The sequence below is a fragment of the Coffea eugenioides genome, chromosome 2 (assembly GCF_003713205.1).
Source record: "Coffea eugenioides isolate CCC68of chromosome 2, Ceug_1.0, whole genome shotgun sequence".
Lineage (NCBI taxonomy): Eukaryota > Viridiplantae > Streptophyta > Magnoliopsida > Gentianales > Rubiaceae > Coffea > Coffea eugenioides.
The window spans coordinates 54642815-54667403 of NC_040036.1; positions in this window are offsets into that span (position 1 = coordinate 54642815).

Below are 24589 nucleotides of genomic sequence, written 5' to 3' on the forward strand. Positions count from 1 at the left end.
TATCATTCTAGGCCTACCTTGGCGTATAAAGGGTCCTTTTAGGTCATGACATCATTTAAATTGTATGTTTTATCGCTTTAATAAACTAGCATCATGCATAAACCCTAGAAAGGGAATGCCATTTAGGGGATCCCGCGCTAGGAATAAGCCACCTTGTGTCTCGGATACTTAATCCAAGGAGACTTGCACGTTTACATTTTGTACCATCCAAAGGGGTAGTGCACAAGGTAAGGTATGATCCGATCATTTTCATAGAGCAATCTTTGGAATATGAGCGTTTAATAATCACTTTTTGGCCATTTTATCAAATTGGTAAAAATCCCTTGCAAAAAGGACATTAATTTGAAGAAATTCACAAATCATTCCTCGCTATTGAGACGATAAATAAACTGAGGCCAAAATTTGATTTTAAAAGGCTCATAGACTAATGCATCGCAATAAGCCGTCAATTCCATTCAGTCCATTGGATCATGTTATTCACCAATTACATCCAGTCCATTTTATCAATTTGTTCATTTTTAGGGCAACCTAGTCGATTTTGGATTCATTTGACTAGTTTATCCATTTTAGGGCAATCTAGTCAATTTTTGAATAAGATCACCAATTTCATTCAATTCATTTGATTAGTTTACCCATTCTTGGGTCAACTCAATCAATTTTGAATAAATTCAAATCATCAGATTCGTTCAATTTCATTTGACCAGTTTACCCTTTTTAGGGTGATTTAGTCAATTTTCCGATCCATTTGACCAGTTTACCTATTTTTAGGGCAATCTAGTCGATTTTGAATAGATCACTAATTTCATTCAATTCATTTGATTAGTTTACCCATTCTTAGGGCACTCTTATCGATTTGGAATAAATCATCAATTTCGTCCGATCCATTTGACCAGTTTACCTATTTTTAGGACAATTCGGTCGATTTTGAATAAATCATCATTTCACTCGATCCGTTTGATCAATTGATTTCATTCAATTCATTTGATTAGTTTAATTCATTTTCAGGGTTATCCATTCAATTTTCAATAAATAATCAAATTTCATTCAATGCATTTGACCATTTTACCCCTTTTGCACATTATGTGTTGATCAAAACAAGCAATTCATTCGGACTTTGTCCTCATTCTTGGGACAAGTGTCCCCTTCCCACTCCAATTGGTCAATTTTTCAAATTATTTTTTCGCTCCCTTAGTTGATCGGACTCATCAGGTATTGTATGATGCCTACCCTAGAGGATTGCATCCTCATTCTAGGCTTACCCTTGGCACAAAAAGGGCTCCCCCATAGGACATGCATACCGATTTTACAATTTTGCTTACTAACTCTGGGTATTTTTCTTTTATTTTTTCCCCCTTCCCCTGCATTCATAAAAATGTTCCAATAAAGCGGAAATATTTTTTCTATAATCTGATAACAATTTTGATCCGATAAAGTCTGAAAGGTAATACCTGATTCTTGGGCAGACCTTGCAATGAAAACATGAAAGATTCATCTGAAAGCTCTAGGCTAAAGTCTCTGAGAGACTTTATAATTGTTTTTCAAAGGATAATTCTGTTTATACATTTTGTTCCAAAAGAAATGGAGACAAAAGTGTATATATGTAGAGCTGTTTAGAAGTTTTTCTCTTCTCATTTGTATTATAATTGAACGTGAATTTTTGTTTTAAACTTTTTCAACAATAAAGCTTCAGACAATTATTTGTTTTGTATATACTCATGTACATTTCATTCTTTATTGAGCTCATTAAGAGATTTCATGATGAATTTTAAGAAATAAGCTCAAATTGAGATTTTTCAACCTCCTGCCTGAATATTCACACTAGATTGGTGATCTGAACTACACAATAAGAGTGCTCAAAATTAAAAGAGGTCACTCAAAAGACTCAATGCAATACCTCTTTCTCTTTCACTGTACAATTCATATTTTTGCCCACTTCATTTAACCCCAAAATAAAATCAGTCACATTGATTGATAAATTACAAATTGGGGCAATTTTTGCTTGAAAATGCCCACTGTGTCTAATCTAGTTCAATCCACATCTAAGTGAAAGTAAAAATGTGCATTATTCTTATTTGTTTGGAAAATTTGGAATGATACTTCGAGCATTCGTTTCTCTACCTATACAGATTTTATCATTTGCTCTCCTATTTGAGCCTTAAAAAGAATAATTTCGTTTCAAATAAGGGCCTTAATGATCACTACCCTACATTGGGAATAAAAAAAAAAAAAAAAAAAAAAATGATTTTCAAAAGGGAATGGATTCTCAACGAGCAATTCGCTTACTTGGTTGTCATGAGGCGTAAGAATGATACTTTGGCCATCGTTTCTACAACCTAAACACCATTTATCCCTTGCATCCTCATTTGAGCTAAAATTGGTGGTTCTTTTCGAGTGCACATATGATCGCACCCCACATTGGGGAAGGAGATTGGGGAATTTTGAAAAAAAAAAAGAAGGAAAAGGGGAAAGGGAACCGCGAATTGGGGAAATTTGATTCTACCGGGGTTTCAATTTTGAAAAGAAAAGAAAAGAGAAAAAGGACAAGTTCTGTCCGGCGGATCACTTATGTTTCATAGATATGAACGAGCAAGAGTCTTCCTCAGTCAATTAATTCAGATACATGCAAGAAATTTCGCATTAATGTAAGTTTCCTCTCAGAGTTATTGTAAGGAACGGAATACAAGTCAGGCCATCTTCTTTTTCCAATCAAACATTCTATCCCTAGTTATCCCTTTTGAGCCTTCAGAATAAAATACTTCATTTGGCAACCCCTGAGAATCGCAAACCCCACACTGGGGCAAGTTTGAGTTGGAAAAGAAAAAGTTTCAAGAAGTGAAAAGTGATAATGCAACAAAGTCAAAAGCAAAAGAGAAAAGAGAATCTCAGTTCAAAAATAAACTGGGGCAAATTTTGTGAAAGTTCAAAAATGGCAGAAGGCCGGAAAATCGAAAGAAAATGAAAGAAAAAGCCTCAATTGAGCATAAACTGGGGCAAATTTTGATTTAGCCCTAAAATAGGATTGGCGCAACAATGCGATCTCGGATTCTTCAAACCGCTTTTGAAATCCGCTTTCAAGCCTTAACTTTTCTAAGCACCCCACCTGACCCCATTACAAAAGCCGAAAGTCCTGACTTCTGTTCTTTGCAATGGCCCTGTCAAGAAAATTTCTGATGCTGGAAAATTTTGGCTGTGTTTCTGAATTGCTTGGGTATGGGGTTGACGCTACTCACCATGTGAAAACCCACCAGGTCGAGGAAAAGAAGGAAAAGAAAAGCAAAAAAAAAACAAAGCAAGAAAAGTAAATGCAAAAAACTCGACTCTGAAATCCCTGGTGAATGATGAGGAAAATGCAAACAAAGTCTGAGGTCTTTGAGTTCAAAATAGGGGCAATTTTGGAAAAAGGCGATCTTCGGTGCAATACCCTCGAAAGTTTTTTTTCTTTAACTATCGTTTTCCCAGCCACATTACAAGCTCATAAAGTCCATCGCTGACTTACCCTTCATGACAACCCAAAGTGAGAATTATGCTTATAAGAAATCCATCAATCATTTGTGATCATAAGGGTATAACCAGTTTTCACATGTTTAGCTATCGTTTCTACTCATTTGCTGCAAGCTTAAAACTTATATGTTGACTAAGTTTTCTTAAGAAATAAGGGTGACAAACTCTTTGCTTTCACTAAGATGTGATATTGAAGGGATTACGTACAATTTGGGCACAAAAATAAGACAAATTCTGACCTCTCATTTTCCTTAGCCACCTCAAAATTAGAAATAAAGTCACTTGATTGGTCCTGAAGATGAGCCAACTGGAAATGGAGACCCATTACCCAAAACACAGATGCTAAAAGTGAGGAAGAAATCTTCTGTAATTTGGTATTATTTCAAGAAATTCATCATGAAATTTTCTTTCTGGAAACATAGTTTCTTACAGTGTTCAAATAAATGGAAAGTCATCCAAACAAGTTTTTGCAATTAAATGGCCCATACTGGGGCAAAATTTTATTTATAAGATTTCGTGAAAACAAGCCCGCACAGGGGCAAATATTTGTGTAGTCCAATTGAGGATTTCGTCCAAGAATCAAATAATGCATTTTTCAAATCAATCACGCTGCCCTTTTCATGCAAATTTGAGTGCATGTAAGCCCCCTGTGCAGGTATTCATAGTTGAAATCGACGATAGAGCATCTGGTGATGTGGAAGGCCGATGCCGAAGAAAGAGAAGAAAGAAGGGAAAAGGGCCCTACACTGGAGGCAAATTATTTTTGAAAAAGATTCTCTCAAAAAATCAGAAAAATTCAAAAATCAAAAATCAAAAATCAAGTTCAAATTTTTGTTTCTTGGAAAATCAAATTTAATTTCTTGTATCTTGACAAATCAAATCCAATTTCTTGACCAATTGGATGGCAGGACTGGGTCTTATCCCACTGATCATTCACTTTATCACGTTGGGCCTGGATTTTGTGCCGCCAACTTCACAAACATCACGTTGGGCCTGGATTTCGTGCCGCCAACCTCACAAATGTCACGTTGGGCCTGGACTTGGTGCCGCCAACATCACTTTATCACGTTGGGCCTGGATTTTGTGCCGCCAACTTCACAAAGATCACGTTGGGCCTGAATTTGGTGCCGTCAACATCACTTTATCACGTTGGGCATCACTTTATCACGTTGGGCCTGGATTTGGTGCCGTCAACATCACTTTATCACGTTGGGCCTGGATTTAGTGCCACCAACTTCACAAAGATCACGTTGGGCCTGGACTTGGTGCCGCCAATATCACAAAAATCTCGTTGGGCTTGGATTTTGTACCACCAACTAAGGCAGGTTCAGGTTTAATCCCACTGACCAATTCATCACACTGGGGCAAATCTTGGATAATTTTTCAAGCAAGTCTTGTATAGTCTCTTCATACATACCAGTATTTCTCTTTATACTGCCACTAGCCGTTGGGTCAGTCCCACTAGTGAGCACTTTATTTTGCATCGCCACTAGCCGTTGGGACTGGTGCGCGATTCTTTTATTCTGCCACTAGCCGTTGGGTCAGTCCCACTAGTGCGCGTTTCTTTTATTCTGCCACTAGCCATGGGGTCAGTCCCACTAGTGCGCATTTCTTTTGCATCGCCACTAGCCGTTGGGTCAGTCCCACTAGTGCGCGTTTCTTTTATTCTGCCACTAGCCGTTGGGTCAGTCCCACTAGTGCGCATTTCTTTTCATCGCCACTAGCCGTGGGTCAGTCCCACTAGTGTGCATCATGATTTAATTTTATTCGGGTCAGTCCCATGATTTTTAAATTTTATTCGGGTCAGTCCCATGATTTTAAATTTTGTTCGGGTCAGTCCCATGATTTTAACTTTTATTCGGATCAGTCCCATGATTTTTAAATTTTATTCGGGTCAGTCCCATGATTTTAAATTTTGTTCGGGTCAGTCCCATGATTTTAAACTTTATTCGGGTCAGCCCCATGATTTTAAATTTTATTTCGGGTCAGTCCCATGATTTAAGTTTTGTTCGGGCCAGTCCCATGATTTAAAGCTTGTTCGGGCCAGTCCCATGATTTAAAGTTTGTTCGGGTCAGTCCATGATTTAAATTTTGTTCGGGCCAGTCCCGTTTTAAATTTTGTTCGGGCCAGTCCCATGATTTTAAATTTTGTTCGGGTCAGTCCCATAATTTAAATTTTCTTGTTGGGGTCAGTCCATGATTTTAATGTTTTGTTCGGGTCACTCCCATGATTTAAATTTTCTTGTTGGGGTTCAGTCCCCTTTCAAATTTCTTGTTCGGGTCATTCCCGTTTTAAATTCATGTTCGGGTCAGTCCCGTCTTAAATTCCTGTCCGTTGGAATCATTTTGTGGTCGAATAACACAGGGAAGTATTTGGTGTCTATTTCTTTGTCTCAAATTTTTCCAAAACTCAGACAAAGAGGGACAAACTGTAGACACCAAATTTTGAGTGAAATTTCATTTACTATTTATTTTTTTAGTTTTTATTTGTCGTGCTAGGATTATTCACTTTTTTAGTTTTTAGTTCTTATTTTATTATTTTATTTTTAAGTTTTAGCATAGAATTTCTCGGAAAAAAGGAAAAGCATTCAAAAATTATGCTTTAGTTGTTTTGATTTAAATTCAATGTTTTCTTGGGAAAAATATGAAAAAAAAAAAAGAGGGGAAACCCGATTGCGGGTTTTGGGCTATTTAAGAAAAAAAAAGAAAAAAAGGAAAAAGAAGGAAAAAGGCAAAAGAAAATTAGCATTTCATCTTATCTTTTATGCTCAGTTTTGCTTGAGTTGTTATTTTCCTTATATTTTGTTTTTATTGAATTATTAAAAAAGACAAAAGACAAAAAAATATATATATATATAGAGCCGCATGCAGCGGCGTGAAAACCATACCATTTGATGGCTATCGGATGGCCTGGGGTTGGAGAGAAATCTCCTCTTCCATCCTCACCCTTGAGGTGAGGGTTTGTCTGGTATAAATACAAGGAGAACAGCAGCCGCAACACAGAAGGGGATTGCAGTTGACGGCCGAAAAATCAGAGGGAAAATGACGGCTGGAGTTTGAGTGTCAGGACAGCTTTGAGAAAAAACGAGAGGCAGAGGTGGAGAGTGTTGAGAGGTAGTTGACGGCTAGGGTTGATGAAAAAGAAAAGCTGCGGGCTTTGGGGAGAAAGAGCTAAGCAGAGTTGGCGGCTGTGGGGGTAGAGAGAAAAAACAGAAAGGCTACGGAGAGTTTCTTGAAAGGAGCAAAGTTATGGAACAAGAAAAAAAAAGCAAGAGGAAGACCGTGACCAGAAAAAGAAAAACAGACGAGAGGGAGCTGGGGAGTTCGAAAAAAATGAGAGAGAAAGCTGGAGAGGAGGAAGGAGATCTGAACCAGAAAGGAAAGCTTCAGCAAGAAAACCAGAAAAGGAAAAACGCAGGGAATTCCTCTGCGAAACCCGCAACAAAGCTGATCTTTCAGCCTGCCTTCGCAAAGATCTTCTTCCCCGACCCAGCTTTATTCGTGAAGCCATCAATTTCTGCTCAATCTGCAAAGGGATGGGAGCGATTTCTGTCCAGGAAAGCACCACTGGAGGCTCGTCAAATTTGGCCACAAACTGGCGCCTTCATTAATCTTGGAGCATCAGCGACGAAGCTTGCGTTTTCCTTTCTTGAATCAGAGCGACTTCCTGGGGCGTTGTACATTCATATTACCCCTCTAAGGTAACCACGGGTCCTCCTTTTTGATAGTCTAAACACCATTTTTTATGAGAGTTCAAATCCACAAGACATGAGTCTTGCGTTATTTGCTGGCTGTCAATGTTTTATGGTCATGGTTGTGACTTCATCGTTCAGATCCTCATGAACATTAGTTAAGTACTGGTTTTTTCAATCATCTGATGCATTTTTGTTAGTCTCTGATGGGTTTTGACGGAGGAAATGAGAGGGTAATGATGATAATCTTGCAATTATGAATCAAAAGCTTCGTTCTTTTTCCTTCCTAGTTTCTTGTCAATAGCTCTCGACATGAATTGCATGACCTTGGCTGACTGCAACAATGATAGCAGAGTTCTTTTTTTTTTTGGGGTTGCTGAAACTTTTGGTCTATCTGAAGCTTGAAATCTGCTTGTTGTTTGATTGTGGTATCGTGCATGAACCTGCCGCAAGTTCTCTTCTTTCTTTCCTGCATTTCCACAGCTAGTAGCATGCTTGGATCTTTGGGGAATGGACAATTTTGCTGGGGGTTTTGAATGGGTTTTGATCAGTTTGCTTGACCTTTTATGGTGATAAATTGGCAAATGGTTGGCTTTTGTTGGAGTTCATGCGCGTAAATGGTTGCTGTATTGTTCAGTGTCGGAAATTGAAAAAACAGCAACCAGAAATGTTGCAGTGAAAGGGTATCATAAAGGAGAAAGCTACAAAGCTAGTAATCCTATTCTGGGACTCATTTTTTACATGTTTAGATGTTAAATTCCAGTGGTCTTACTATCTAGATTAGAGCTTTGATGTTTAGTGGAGAAAGTTTGATTAAAGTGTGCGTTTGAATCTGAAGTTTGGGTGCGAAAGTAAAATGGTAGCAAGTTTGAATTGCAGCGAGCATCTTCATGGGTTGCATGATGTCGCCTCGAAAATCCTTGTATGGATGTCCAGTACCTTGGTTGTTTTATGGTCCGGGTTCTAGCATGTTTCATTGAATGTTTTGACTTGATGTTCTGAGCGGAGGTTAAGGATCTCTTCTGTTTCATTCCTTGTTTTCTTGCTTGGGTACTCTCTGTTGGGATCACTAATGATAGACAAGTATGCTTAAATTATGATAAAATTGACAATTCGGGATTCATGTGAGTTGGGTTGGCAAACGATGAGCTTTTTGTGCATTTTCTGGTGAAACACGCATGGTTTGAAGCTGCAAGAACCTGCAGCGGAAATTCGCAGAAGTAAAGAAGGTTTCAGCCTTCGTTGCATGCATGAATCTATTTTTGCGTATTGCACTTCAGTCCCTCTAAATTACCCATAATGCTGCTATGACCTAATCAATTGAATAATTTCCTCAATTTGGTCCTTGGCAGTTTTAATTCTACAACTTCATTGCTTGTTGCTTCAATTAATTACCATGCTTTGTTTAGATTGCACTTAATGCATGAGTTTAAAAACTTTGCGTCCAAGTGAGCTTGTGTTTACCTATTCTCTTTAATTTTCCCAAATAAATTGGTACCTTGACCTTTTCTTTTATTTTGGAGGATAAATAAGTGATTTCACTCCATTTAGGGCATCAACTCAAGGGAGGTATAACTTCTTTTATCTTTTTGTCTCTCCCCTATTGATCCAACGTGCTAAATGAGAATTGCATGCCTACTTTGCTTTCCTTGCTTTTCCTTAATTCCCTTCATTTATTTCATTTTCATTCACTTTTGCTTAAGTCATCCTTTTATTTATTTATGGGGTAGGTGTACACCTCTTGGCTTGTAATAGATAGGGCTTGGAGAGCATTTTTGTCCATTTTCCCCCTTCCCTTTTTGTTTTAGTTAGCAAATGTAATAGGTTCATTAGCTTGATTGCTTGCCTTTGTTGCTACGTGTTAATTTGCTTTATTAGGATTTTGCATCTAGTCGAGCATGCTAAGTGTTATGTGCTATGTGTTTATATGTGATTGGCATGTCTACTTGCTTTCTATAGTCATAGATGAATATGATGGATGAATGCACGTCACCACACTAGTCCAACGCTAGTTGTGGCTCATGGTCCCGTTTTCCACTAGTCCAACGCTAGTAGGAATTCATAGATATGGCTAGTCCAACGCTAGACCCTTAGGGATTCCCCTCGCTAGTTCATACTTGCATGTTTCACTACATTTCATGCATTTTTCTTAGTTTTCTAGCATTTGGCATGCCCCTCCAATCCTTTCCCTTTCATTTTAGGTTTTTGCATCTTCATACTAGTTATAGGGTACATTTGCTTGAGAGTCCCCTTTCGATAAGGGAAACGAGCGAGTGTGGCTACAAAATAGCCTTAGCACGCTAGTTCTTCCTTCTAATCAAAAGGAAAATTAAAGTCGTGAAATTAGGAGTCATTCCCGTACCCGACTTGATGCATTCCTCTAGGTTCATGCACTCTCATTCTTATCATATCACTTCCTCACTCTTTTATTCACATTTTCTCACAACTTATATTTTTCTCAATCCACATGCCATGTTTGCACATTTTTCTTCTCTTATCATTTGTTTTCTACCTCACAAATTGCACCCAATTGCACTTATATGTATCTACTATTATATTTTCATCCATTTGCACACAAACACCTTTATTTTCCCAATTTGCACACATGCACTTGTCTTACATTCGCACACATGCACGTTTTCTTACATTTTCACACTTACACTCATATTTGAGTCTTCCTTTGCATCATTCGCGACCTCTATGAGGACTTTCCTCATTGGCCACCACAACTCATGTGGTTGGGACCAAAAAGCCTCGTAAGAGGCATTTTAGATTTAGGATTGCATTTCTTTTTCATATCCATTAGTCATATCCAACATGCAACGCATATTTTGGGTAGAAGAATTAGGAAACATGGGGCTAAATCGCGCAACTAGCTTTGGCTAGGGTAAGGGAGTGCCTTAGGCTTTGCCTTTGCCTTCTCCCTTATCAAATGTGACCCCCGATCCCTTTCTTTGGTTATGTAGACCTAAAAGTTCTTAAAAAGGGGTTTGTTTACTTTGCTTTTCAAAAAATCATTTTTGGGTGACTTGGTACACCCTAACTCTATACCAAGTGGCGACTCCATTTTCCATTCAAAAACCCTTTTTGAACTTTGTTTGGCCAAATCGTCGCATTTTCAAGTCCCACGGCCTTTTATTTTCATTTTTACACACATATTCCACACACTACTTTCACACCACTCAAAAAGTGAGGCGCGACAATCCTAAAGCTATGATGAATTTTCTGATCTGCTCCATGGGTGGGCGGCTGTACGCGAATCGCCCCACCAGTGCATTGCGGAAAGGCTCCGCTAGTTGAAGCATCTCGCTCCTGGACATGCGCAGCACTGGTTCGCCGCGATACATGGAGACCACGCCAAGCTCGGATCTTGCTGGGTTCGACGCCTCCCCAGCAACCACACTTGCGAAGCTTCTGGTTGGAGGGGCCGGACCACCTCCAAAAGCCTGACCAGGCGGCCAAGAGGCCGCCATGACAACTCCTCGTGTAGGAAACCCTAGACGGTTAGAAGAGTTTTTGCGGATAGTGTATTTTGATTTTAGATTTGCTCGTTATCTACATCCATCCTATCGAGAAAGTTGATTTAGCTTTCACCTTGTCGCGCCCCATTTTAAATGAAAAAATAAGAGTTACGGGTTTATAAAAATGAATTTTCATTTATTTTGAGTGAAAATGAGTTTTTGATTTGTAGAGAATAAATAAAGAAAAAGAGCCTAAAATGGGACTTTAAAAATACGACGATTTTGGCCCAAAATAGTAGTTTAAAAAGGGTTTTTAATAAAAAATAGAAGTCACCATTTGGTATTGAGTTAAGGTGTACCAAGTCACCTAAAATGAATTTTAAATAAATAAAAAAATAGAGAAAACCCTTTTTAAACGACTCCAAATCTTCGAAAATCAAGAGAAAAGTGTTCGAGAGTCACGTTTGAAGAAAGGGAAGGCAAGAATAAAATCCAATGCACCCTTTCAACCTAACCAGAGCTAGTTGCGTGATTTAGTCGAAAAAATTTCTTAATTTAACCTATAAAACTTATCACATTTGGATGTTAGTATATGAATGCAAACCTAGACCTAATGGCTATCGGAAGAGTCAAAATATCTTTTCAAATCTTGATTGGTGCAAACCACATTAATTGTGATACTCCAAAAGTGAATATTTAAAGAGGTCACGAATATGCAAAGAGTGAGACTTGAAGAAAAAGAAAAGAAAATAATAATATACAAATATACATGACCTAAAGGAATGCATCATAATGGGTACGGGGGTACTAAGATTCGTGACTTAATTTTCCCTTTTATAAAGGAGATACAAGCGTGCTAAGGCTAAGGAGTCATACTCATCTATATCCCATATTCAAAGGGTAATTCCTATCTAATCAAGCAAATGATCTAATCTAATTCTAATTTTCCTAAATGAGATGCAAATCTAAATGTTATATTTTATACATAGGGATAAGGGATATTCATATAGGGAAAATATCATGTAAAAATGGTAAGAGTCATAAAAAGTAGAAAAATATGCATGAAATGTAGTGATTTGTCACACAAATATGATCTAACATGTAGACGGTCCCTAAGGGTCTAGCATTGGACTAACCCATGTCTATAAGTTCTGACTAGCGTTGGACTAGCGAGAAAGCGGAAAAAAAGGCCACAACTAGTGTTGGACTAGTGTGGCGACGTCATGCATTTATTATAATCAAATAAATCATATAAACATAATAAAATCAAGTAAACACATAGAGCACATAGCACATAAACATGATATCTAAATGCAACAACCCTAAGAAAGCGAGTAAATATGTAAACACACAAGCATGCAAACACACAAGCAAATAAAAGCGAATAAATACCTAACTATTGCATTCGGAGACCCTAACTACAATCTAAAGGGGAAAAGAATGAAATAAAATAAAATAATAACCTACCTATTACAACTCGGCATTTAATTGCCTCTCAAATAATCAAAAATTAAATTAAAATAAATATACAAAATTAAAAACCAATAAAGTGAATAAGTAAATAAATAAATTAAACAAAATTCAAAAAAATCAAAAAAATGCAATTATACACATAAAATCACATAGGAGCACATAGGATTTTTAAATAAAAAAAGAAAGTACCTCCCCTTGAAGTAGTAGCTAATTGGGTTTGGATTTACCCTATTTAAAGCTCCAAAAATCAACAAAGTAGTCAATGTACCAATTTAATTAACAAATAAAAGAAATAATATGTAAATAAATGGAAATAAATCATGAAATTGAACAATTAAAGCATTTAAATGAAAGTAAACAACTCCTATTCAAGAAATTAAAACAAGCAAGGACCTAATTAAAAAATTATAAAAGTTTTGGGGGTCAAATTAAAGGAAAATGAGATTAAGGGCTCTAAGATAAAGCCTAACAAACCCAATGCTAAAATCCAAAAAAATAAACCAAATATCCACAAAATATTACCCAAGTCTTTAAATCTTTTGATAAAACCCAAATCAAAACTATAAAATCTATCAAAAATATTAAACCTCAAATTTAATCCTAAAACACATAAATAACCTGTCCAAAAATCATATTAAAGCATGCCAACGAAAATTAACATTTAAAAGGGACCAGATTGACTGATTTTTTCAATTTTTCGGGCTATAGTAGAATTAAGCAAAAATCTAGGGTCAAAATGCAATTTTTTTGAAACTTCATGCAAACCATTCGAAGAAGCTTTCTTCTTCCTGCTGGCTTCCTTCCTCTGCAATTTCATGAGCTCACGGTACAAGTTTTCCTTTGCTAAACATAACTAGAGTCTCAACCAAACATCAAGCATTGATTTTAAGCAACAAAAATTACAGAAATTCAACATCCACACACAAAACCTGCTGCAAAAATTTTATTCAACCTAAATATGCTCATGGGAATAACTCAGACAAAAACCCACTGATTCATTAAACAAACCCAAGTGCAATGGCTTCAACCCATCTTTAATCATATCACCCAAATAATATTGCCCATTCCCAGCAATGCTACTGGCCAGGGAAACACAGCAAAGAAAGAAAGGAAGAAACTTACGGTAACTGAAGTTGGATCCATCGCAAGTCACTGTTTTTCTAGCCAAACCATCTAATCACTGAACATCAAATTACCCTAAAGCCTTTTAAACGCATTTTGAGTCAGCCAAACAAATTTCTTCAAATCATTAGGAACCACAGAGAGGAAATAACAGGCGCACGCACAAGGAGTAAACAAGAAACTGATGCGATGAATTCAAATCTTCACAAAAATATGTTAAAATGACAGGAAGATAAACTAGAGTTACCTGAGAACGCTCACGTGATCAATTGAACGTGAGATATGCCTGAAAATGCGCGTTAATTCCAAGAATGAAGCCAAGATCTTGGTTGCAGAAAATTTCAGCAATGGCAATCTAGCTACTTTGAGCCGCGATTTGAGAGGGTTGGAGACGTTTTTTTCGGATGATTTCTTAACAAGAATTGTTCATGGGTATCTACAGATGGTGCAGAAAGAAGGATCTCGCTCTTAAGGTTGGAGGTTAAGTCAGAATTTATCGGGAAGTGAGCTGGTTCGCCAACCTGGTCGTGGGTTTTGCAGAAAAAATTTTCTGAACTTTTCTCAATTCCCCCCCCCTTTTCTCTTCTGTTTTTTCCTTGTTCCGTTTCCTGCTCTCTCTCTTTTGTCCTCAGATTATCTCCTTTCTTGTTTCTCCTTTCTTTTTCCTTTTCTTCTCCTTTCTCCCTTTCTTTCTTTTCTTCCCTGAAGCTCTCTCTTTTCCCTTTCTCTCTGATTTTTTCTTTTTGATCTCTCTTGTTTCCCTCTATCTCTACACAGTCTCTCTTTCCCTTTCTTGCTCTCCCCCCAGATCCTCTCTTCCTCTCCCTCGTTCCTCCTTTTTTTTTGTTCAGCCTTCCCTTTCAATCTCCCCGTAGCCTCATTTCCTCTCGGTTCCTTCTTTTTCTTTTTTTTTCTTTCCCTCCTTGCCCGCGGCTTCCTTCCCCCAGATTTTTGTCTTTGTTTTCTATTTTTTCATCCCCTCTCCCTGAAGCCTCTCTCTTTCTCTTCTTGTTTCCAGATTTTTCCGACACTCTCCACCTGTATATACCAAATACTTGATACAAAGACGTAGACACCAAATACTTACATGTAGTTATTCTACTGCAAACTGAAATAAGCAAACATATAAAGGTCAGTGGAATAAAACCGGAGTCTGCCTTAAAATAACATCGGTCAATGAGATAAAAACCTGAGCCTACCGTAAAATTGGTTAGTGGAATAAAAATCCGAGCCTACCATAAAATAATATCGGTCAGTAAGATAAAAATTCGAGCCTGCCGTAAAATTGGTCAGTGGGATAAAATTCGAACCTGTCATAACATCGGTCAGTGGGATAAAAATCCGAGCCTGCCATAAAATAACATTGGTAAGTGGGATAAAAACTAACCCGAGCCTGCCGTAAAATTGGTCAGTGGGATAAAATCTGAGCCTGCCATAAAATCGGTCAGTGGGATAAAAATCCGAGCCTGCCGTAAAATTAGTCAGTGGGATAAAATTCGAGTCTGCCATAACATCAGTCAGCGGGATAAAAACTCGAGTCTGCCGTAAAATAACATCAGTCAGTGGAATAAAAATCCGAACCTAACGTAAAATTGATCAATTCCGAACTTGCCATAACATCGGTCAGTGGGATAAAAACTCGAGCCTGCCATAAAATTGGTCAGTGGGATAAACCCGAGTCTGCCATAACATCGGTCAATGGGATACCGCCGTAAAATTGGTCAGTGAGATAAAATCCGTGCCTGCCATAAAATCGGTCAGTGGGATAAAAACTCGAACCTGCTACAAAATTGGTCAGTGGGATAAAATCCGAGCCTGCCATAACATCGGTCTTCAAGTTTGCAAGATTCTGACTTGCGCTTTTTCATCGATTTCAATCATAAACACCTGCATAGACGGGGGTTTAACATGAACTTGAATTTTTTCCTTGACTCTTGGACGAAATCCCACAAATTTGTTACAAAAAATTTGCCCCAATTTGAACCTATTGGGTAAAATCTCACAAAATGTATCATAAAAGTTATTGCCCAAATTTGGACTTATTGAGCGAAATCTCACAAATTAAAAACTTTGCCCCAGTTTAGGCCCATTTAAATTGTAAAATTTCATTCGAATGACTCTCCATTTATTTGGACAAAACAAAAAAATGTGTTTCCTAGAATTTAAACAAATGATCACATACTGACATGCAATGTGAATAGAAATTACATTTTTCAAATGAAAAAATTTAAATGTCGTGTTTAAATTCATATAGAAGATTTCATGGTGAATCTTTCAAAACAGGACCAAATTGTAAAAAAATTCCTCGCTCGCTTTATAATCGGTGTTAAGGGTAATGGATCACCACTTCTTGTTAGCTCATCTTTCAGGATCAATCAAGTGGGTGTTATTTCTGATTTTGAGATGGCTAAAATGGTATTTTATGATCTGCCTTGTTTTTGTGCCCAGATTATGTCTAACTCACTCTGTGACGCCCCCACTTCTCCCTAGGACGAACCCAAGGGTATCCGCGGAACGCCTGCCTAGCACTCGCAAGGACTTGATACAAGTCAAATTCAAACTTAAGAATAAACAACCAAAATAATAAAGGTCGGAGTAAAGAAAAGTCGCTTTCTTAATAAAATATTCAAATTTTACATCATAAGTACCAAAAGTACATCAATTTTTTCTAAAATACAACCACTAGAAGTCGACTAATCAATTACATCCAAACTTCTAATCAAAAGTAATCAGGTCGGCTTCTCCAAAATTTTTCCATTTCGAGCTCCTGTTAAGGAAAACAAACTAATGGGGTGAGCTAAGACTCAGTGAGGTCAAGAAAAAAAAAAAGAAAAACATGCAAACACATAGTTCAAGTAACAATAACATTTGTACAAGAATTAAAGCTAAAAAGTTCAAGCAATTCACAATTAATAATAAAACATGATTAATAAGGATACGGGAGCTTTCAGGAGCCAAATTCTACTTGCTTTCCCAAGGCTCGATCTAATACCTCCACGTGATGATACTCCGTCAACCGAGTAGGTATTAAGTCCGTAGAAACTCCACTTACTTCCCCCGTCCATCATTTCACCCTCTCGGATCTGTAACCAAACACGCACGAAAAGGGCGATACTCCACGAGTATACCGAACAAGATCTCAAAAGATCAAGTTTTGTTTTTAATATTCTCACGGTTCATCAATCTTCTCAACCAAACCCATGCCGGGTCGAGTCACAAGGTTAGCCGATGAGATTTGGGCGTCCCCCACGAGTACACGTATAAGTCGATGAGATTCACTCCAATCAACATTGAGTCAAACATGAATATAATTTCACGTATGAGCAAGTTAATTATATAATCAAGTAAAAGAGATCGAGTGCGATAAAGTACACACTCGACTCGACAAGTTATGTTCATGTATACAAGTAAGATTAATCAAGTAAACACAACAATTCATGCACTTGACACTCACCAATTCAAAAGTAATTGAATGAGTAAAGCCTTTAGTTGTCCCCTCCAAGATTCTCATCAAGACTCGCTTGAGCACCTGAAGAAATAGGGACCATACATCACTCACTTATACTCACGATCACTTATCATACAAGGAAGTGCATTCGTTTAAACGTAGAACAATGCCACAAGAGAGCTTTACTCTATTGAAATTCAATATTCAAAAGTAAGGGTTTAAAGTCACAAGGAAAACTTGTACCCCCATGAAATCAGGTTTAAAACGGTCTATCAATATCGAAAGGAAGTCAAAAGTTCTCAAAAGTTCATTTCCTAAAGAATTAGAAATTTTCAGTTTTGCGCGACAAAACTTGGAAAATTAAATCTTGAGTTTGGCACATCCAAAAATGGAAAAATTTATACCGTTTAAAACTAGATTCAAAGTACTAAAAGTTCCCAGAAGACACTTTTCCAAGATTCCAAATAGAAAGTATTCGTTTTTCAGTTCAAAGTTGCTGATTCATTGAGACAAGACAAAACCAGTCTTGGTTTTCAGCAATGTTTAGAAATTCGGCAAAATTTACAGAAAGTGAATCAACCTCTGAAATTTATAACACAACAAGAGTTCCAAACCAAGTTTCTAACAAAACAAGAGGAACTAAATTCAGAGTTTTGAGCAACAAGATATAATAGTTTAAATTCGGTGGATTTTCGCGACCTGATCAGTGGATTTCCAGCTTTGAAAACCAATCTTTGGGACACCATTTGGGTATCGAAATGGTATTGCAATTACGCCAAATTTGGTACACTTTAACTTTCATATATGGGCTACCTCTCTATCAAACTTTAAGTAAAAACTCGCATGGGAAGATAGTTAAGGAAATGACCAAAGTTTGTGAAATTTCTCAAAACTAATCTGTCAACCCTATCTCTCCTTCTTTTTCAAAAGTTTTGTCCAACGAAATCAGCCCCAATTTGTTCCATTTTTTAAACCAAGATTCCATAAACATTTAATGAGCAATTTATGGGTAAATGACACTAAAAGTTTTGAAATAAAAGACCCCAAAATAGAATTGACCATTCGGTCAATAGGGAAAGGAAAATTTTCCAATTTCCAGCCTTGTTGCAGTTTCGAAATCAAACCATATCTAACTTTATATAAATCCGAATTTAGAATGGTTTATGGCGTTAGAAACTAGGTTCAAAATTCTACATTTCATCAGAAAAATTATTTTCAAAATTTTTTCACAAGTAAGACAAAATCGAGCCACAAGATGCAGCTTCCCAGTTGCTCTCGGACAGACAGGCAAAGCAGGACAGTCCAATTTGCCGACTCACCACGGTTTGCTCAAAACGAACTAGCAGGGGATTCTTATCCCATTTGAAAGCTTTGAATATTTAGTTTTGAATGTCATAAACGGAACTCAATTTTGACTTTTGTACAAAGAGTTATGTTCAAGCAAAGAACCACTATCCGGTTACCCTGCTAGCGAATTTTCATATTTCAAATTTTACCAAAACTCAAGTTTTATGCAACCATTCGACATGATTTTTGAAAGACACTTTCTACACACATAATACAACATATATCCATCAATTTAACAACCAACCAATCATCAAAATTTTGAATTAAAAGCAGGACAACATGAACAGAATTTCGGCCAGCTTTCCTTTCACAATTTTTCCAACTTTCTCTCCACTTTCTAACCATAATCATCACATGAACAACAATAATCAAACAATATGGCCTCAAGTCAGCTACCTAAAGCCTTCTCAAGACATCTAGCTTAGGATTTAAAGCAAGATAAATGTTTCCTCAAGTCCGCTAGCCTATAAACGCGATTAGGGTTTCAAACCCATGAAATCTAACCGTCAATCTTAGTAAAATTTGAAAGGTTAAGGAGATGAAATGATTACCCTTTAAACCCTAGATGAAGACCAGATTTTTCCACCAAAATCACCTAGCAACACCTCAAGCTTTCACCGTTCTTCTAGTTAGAGCAAAAACCCAAGGGATTGTGAGTTCAATGGAGTGAATCAAGCAAACTTGGAGCAAGAAGTTGAAGGCTTTCTTTTCCCTTTTCTTTTCCTTTGGGTCGAACGAGAGTGAGGAGAGAGAGATGAGGGTTTTGTGGTTTGATTTCTTGGAGGGAAAGAATGAAAAAAGTAGCCATAAAGTATGCACAAAAGTCAACCCTCAATAGTACGAAATAGTGTCGTGCACTACCACTTCCTCTCTTGTTTGATACACTTATGCACTAATCCTCCAAGGTAATTCCTCTAACATTTTAATTACTCACGCTTACGAGTCTAGTACTAATTTATCAAATCTCCAATTAATCGGATCGGCACGACTTCCGAGAAACTTTCGACACGCGTGCGAAAAATCGAAATTTAAGGGCAATTCATGCAATACTAGAATAATTAAGTAACACTAGGGAAAATAATTATAAAAATTACTAAATTAAGAAATAAAACATGAGTTCTCACATCCTTTTCCCCTTAAGAGAATTTCGTCCATGAAATTCATACCTTGATTCGAAAATAGGTCTGGATATTTCTTTCGAATCTCCTCCTCTACTTCCCAAGTTGCTTCCTCTACTCCATGGTTCCTCCATAGAACTTTAACCAAAAGGATTCGCTTATTCCTTAGTTCCTTCACATTACGGTCCAAAAGCTTTACTGGTTTCTCCTCATACGTCAGTGCCTCATCAATCTCAATATTTTCTAGTTGCAGTACATGAGACGGGTCTGGATGATATTTCTTGAGTATAGACACATGAAAAATGTTATGAATTCGAGATAAACTTGGTGGCAGTTTCAATTTATAGGCCACGTTTCCCACACGTTGAAGAATCTTATAAGGTCCTACAAATCTCGGTTGTCACTTCTTTCCTCTCCCTGCCATCAAACTTGCTTTTAGAAGAGTGATCTTAAGAAAAACTTGATCACCAACCGCAAACTCCAAATCCTTCCTTTGATTACCTGCATAACTCTTTTGACGGTTCTGAGCTGTCTAAATCCTTTGGCGTATTAACTTCACCTTTTCGTACGCCTCTTCAATCCATAGTATTGCAGTTGGGTCTAAAATCTTTCTTTCACCTATTTCATCCCAACATATCGCAGATCTACACTTTCGGCCATAAAGTACTTCATACGGAGCCATTTGAATGGATGAATGGAAAGTATTATTATATGCAAACTCCACTAATGTCAAATACTTACTTCAACTCTCTCCAAAATGCAAAATACAGGTTCTCAACCTGTCCTCAAAAGTCCGAATTGTCCTTTCTGACTGTCCGTTGATCTGGGGTGGTATGTAGTGCTAAAACTCAACTTAGTTTCTAGCCTTTCTTGCATTTTCTGCCAGAATTGAAAAACAAACCGAGGGTCTCGGTCAGATACAATACTTACAGGTATCCCATGTAGCCTTATAATCTCATCCAAATATAGCTTTGTTAACTTCTCCAATTGGTACTTGATACTAATCGGCAAAAAATGAGTAGATTTGGTCAATCTATCTACTATCACCCAAACGGCATTGTGACCTCTTTGTGTTATTGGCAATCCAAATACAAAATTTATGGTAATGTTTTCCCACTTGCACTCGAGTATCTCTAAAGGTTGCAATAAGCCAGATGGTTTCTGATGCTCAGTTTTAACCTGCTGGCAAATCAAATAAGTCTGGATAAATCGAACAATTTCCTTCTTCATGTTCTCCCACCAGTACAAGCTCTTCAAATCTGGGTACATTTTACTCCCTCCAGGGTGTACCGTATACTTAGATCGGTGCGCTTGTTTTAAGATTTCCCTTTTTAACTCTTCATCGTTTGGCACCACTATGCGATTTCGAAACCTTAGTACACCATTTATTCCCAAATTAAAATCTGACTTTTCCCCCTTGTCAACTTTCTCCAACTACTTTTGTACGTCAGAGTCCTTTCCCTATGCCTCCTTGATACGATCTAACAAAACGGATTTCACGATAATGTTCCCAAGAATCACTTTTCTCGGTTCGAGACGAGGGTTCCAAATACTAATCTCTTCCAACAAGTGCAATTCTTTAACCATCAATCCTGCAACTTGCACTTGGCGAATTAAAGCATCTGCTACCACATTAGTTTTCCCTGGGTGATAATTGATCGTGCAATCATAATCTTCTAAAAATTTTACCCATCTACGTTGTCTTAAATTCAGCTCTTTTTGGGAAAACAAATACTTAAAACTCTTCTGGTCTGTAAAAACCTCAAACGTCACCCCATATAGGTAATGTCTCCACTTCTTCAATACAAACACTACCGCCACTAATTCCAAATCATGAGTTGGATAATTTCTCTCGTGAGATTTTAACTTCTTAGAGGCATACGCAATCACCTTATCATTCTGCATCAATACACACTCCAAGTCTTCTTTGGAAGCATCTGTATAGACCACAAAACTATCATTTCCATTAGATAAAGGTAAAACAGGTGCCCTTGTCAAACGTCTCTTTAACTCCTGAAAACTTTCTTCACACTTAGGGCTCCATATAAATTTCTCACTTTTCTTAGTCAACTCAGTCATGGGTCCCGCAATTTTAGAAAAATCTTTGATAAACCTTCGATAATACCCTGCTAAACCTAAGAAACTTTAAACTTCAGTAAGGTTTTCCAGTTGCTTCCACTTAGAAACTGCTTCAACTTTGGTCGGATCCACTTTAATTCCTTCTTTAGAGATTATATGATCTAAGAAAGTCACTTCCTTCAACCAAAATTCACATTTGCTAAACTTAGCATACAACTGATGTTCCCTCAAAATTTGCAAGACAATCCTCAAATGTTTGTCATGATCTTCCAAAGTCTTAGAGTACACCAGTATATCATCAATAAATACCACCACAAACTGGTCCAAATAAGACTTAAAGATTTGGTGCATTAAATCCATAAAGGCTGCAGGAGCATTAGTCAATCTGAACGGCATTACTGCAAACTCAAAGTGTCTGTACCTCGAGTTAAAGGCAGTTTTAGGTATATCTTTTTTCAAAATCCTTAACTGGTAATAACCCTGCCTGAGATCCAACTTTGAGAACACTACCGCCCCTTGCAACTGATCAAACAACTCATCGATATGGGGTAAAGGGTACTTATTCTTGATGGTAACGTCGTTCAAGCCTCGGTAGTCTATACACAACCTTAAACTCACATCTTTCTTTTTAACGAATAACACTGGAGCTCCCACGGTGAATCACTTTCTTTTATAAAGCCTCGCTCTAGAAGATTCTGTAATTGCAACTTTAATTCTTTCAATTCAACTGGAGCCATTTTATAAGGCGTCTTAGAGATACGTGCTACTTCTGGAGTCACATCGATTTTAAAAACTATTTCTCTTTCAGGTGGCAAAGATTCTAGTTCCTCAGAAAAAACATCCGGATACTCCTTAATCACTGGCATGTCTTCTAATCTCATCTTATCACTAGGAGTATTTATAAGAAAAGCCAAATAACCTTGACCTCCTTTACTCAACATCTTTCAAGTTCGAATTCCTGAAACAAGAGCAGATGAGGCTAATCTACCCCTTACATTCAATTTTAGGGTTGCCTCTCCCGGAATACCCAATTCTACCATTTTCGTCTTACAATTCAACTGAGTATGATAACGGGCTAACCAGTCCATTCCTAGGATGACATCATATCCCTTAATAGCTAATCTCATCAAATTGGCCAATAATTTTCGCACTCCAACCCATATTTCACAATCTCTATACACCAAATTAGCAATTAAACTTTGATCCCCAGTAGGCGTTCTAACATCCAAGTCATAAGGTAATTTAATTGGTTTCACATCTATTCCACTCATGAACTTAGGGTTTACAAAAGAATGCGTTGCACCAGGATCAATTAAAACCTTAGCTAAATGGTGAAATATGGGGATCGTGTACCTTCAACTACCTCAGTGGCATCAGGAATTTGTTGATGATCCAAAGCATAAACCCTAACCGGCACCTTAGGTCGACTCCCTCCAGCACTGGACTGCTTAGATGCCGATTTTTTTGGCCTTTGGGTACTACCTCCCTCTTTTGGTATACTTGGACATTTTGAGATTTGGTGCTCGATACTGCCACAATATAAACATTTTCCTGATTTCTTCCAGTACTCATTTTTCGTGTGGTTGGGTTTACCACAGTAGCCACAAACTACTTGAGGAGCCACGGCCTGGCCACCAAAAAGTGTTCCTCTCGCTTGATCTTGCCCATTACGGCCTCCTCTTGATAGAGCCCCACTTGGTGCTCCAGCAGTCCTTACTCCTCCCGTATCTCTTCCCATCTTAGAAGGTGGGATACTCTTACTTGATTGTCTAGGAGAGTAAGTAGGAGTGCTCCTTTTCTTAGTATGGAAGTCCCTAACTTGCAGCCTTGCACTTTCGACTCTTTGTACTTTTTTTAGGGTTTCAGTGAACGTAGAGATTTGGGCTGCTACTAACCCCTATTGAATCTCCACATTAAATCCTTGTACAAAGCGCCTTATCTTTCTCCGTTTATTAGCCACCAATTCTGGAGGGTACTTAGAGAACTTAGTAAATCTTCCCTCATAGTCGGCCACGCTAGAAGCTCCCTGTCTCAATTTTATGAATTCGTCCTCCCGTTTCTCTTGAATCAGGAGCGGGAGAAACTTCTCATTAAATTCTCTTACAAAGTTTTCCTAGGTCCAAGGGGTTTGTGCCCTTTCCCATTTTCCCCTTATCACGTCCTACCAAGCACGTGCTACACGCTCAAATTGGAAGGCAGCGAAATTCACTCGCCTCTCCTCAGTATAGTGTAGGGCAGCAAATATATTGGTCGTTCTCTCTAACCAATTTTCCGCTAACTCAGGATCAGGTCCCCTAATAAATTTAGACTGGACAAATTTTAAAAACCTTTCCAAGACTCTATCCTCCCCTCTATTCTGAACCCTGGTTGGTTAACAGGTCCTGGACCCTGTCGCTCGGCTAACCGCTTTAAAATATCCGTCATTCGGTTAATGGCAGTAGTCACTTGAGTATCCCCTTCATTAACTTGCTCTTGGCTCGGTCCAGTAGCCGATCCTTGTTCATCCCCTTGAGCTTGGGGTTGCCTAACCCCACGCTCTCGGCCTCTACCACTTCTTCCACCATCTGGATCCTAATTATGCCTAAATGCAAGGATAAAAATAATTATGTTAGAGAATACTCAAAATAAAAGCCGACATGAAAAATATTGAAAATAACAACAACTAACATATATTAACACTTCAAGAGTCGTACAATTAGCAAGTCATGGGTCATTTATAAAAATATAGCACACATGTGCCACAAAAGTGCAATTAGTCATGCAGTAAGAGTCATGAGCTTTACAAGCATCACCCCAGCTAATTCCAGTTACAAAAGTCAAAAGATTCATCAATCCTAACTTAATTCGCATCCGAACCGCTAGTCTGGACCTCTTCCTCCGGGTCCTCCTCGAAAGGCTCCTCCTCAGTAGTGCCCTCACGAGCCGAGCTATCGACGGCTTCTATCACCTCTTCTATCAATATGGTAATGTCAGCTACAATCTCAACGGCCTGATCCCGAACCTCCTCGACTACCCTAACTAGTCGAACCCTAACCCTCTGAAGCTCGACACTAGTGGCATCAGCTCTAGTCCGCTCATCCACCACCGTCACCTCGAGCTTGATGATTCTAGCACCCTGGGCATCCACCATAGCATTCAACTCCTCGATCTCCTGAAGTAGTGTCCTATTAGTAACCACCAACTGTCGGCGCTCGTCGTCAATGGACAGTACAAAGTCATTAGGATAAGCATGTGTTACCTATAGGGACAACTGGGAAACCTAGAAGAATGCGAGAATCGAACGCGAGCTCCTCCACCAAGTGCTCGATAGTAGATAGGCCTAAGAGGCTTCACGTGGCCATTAGCATG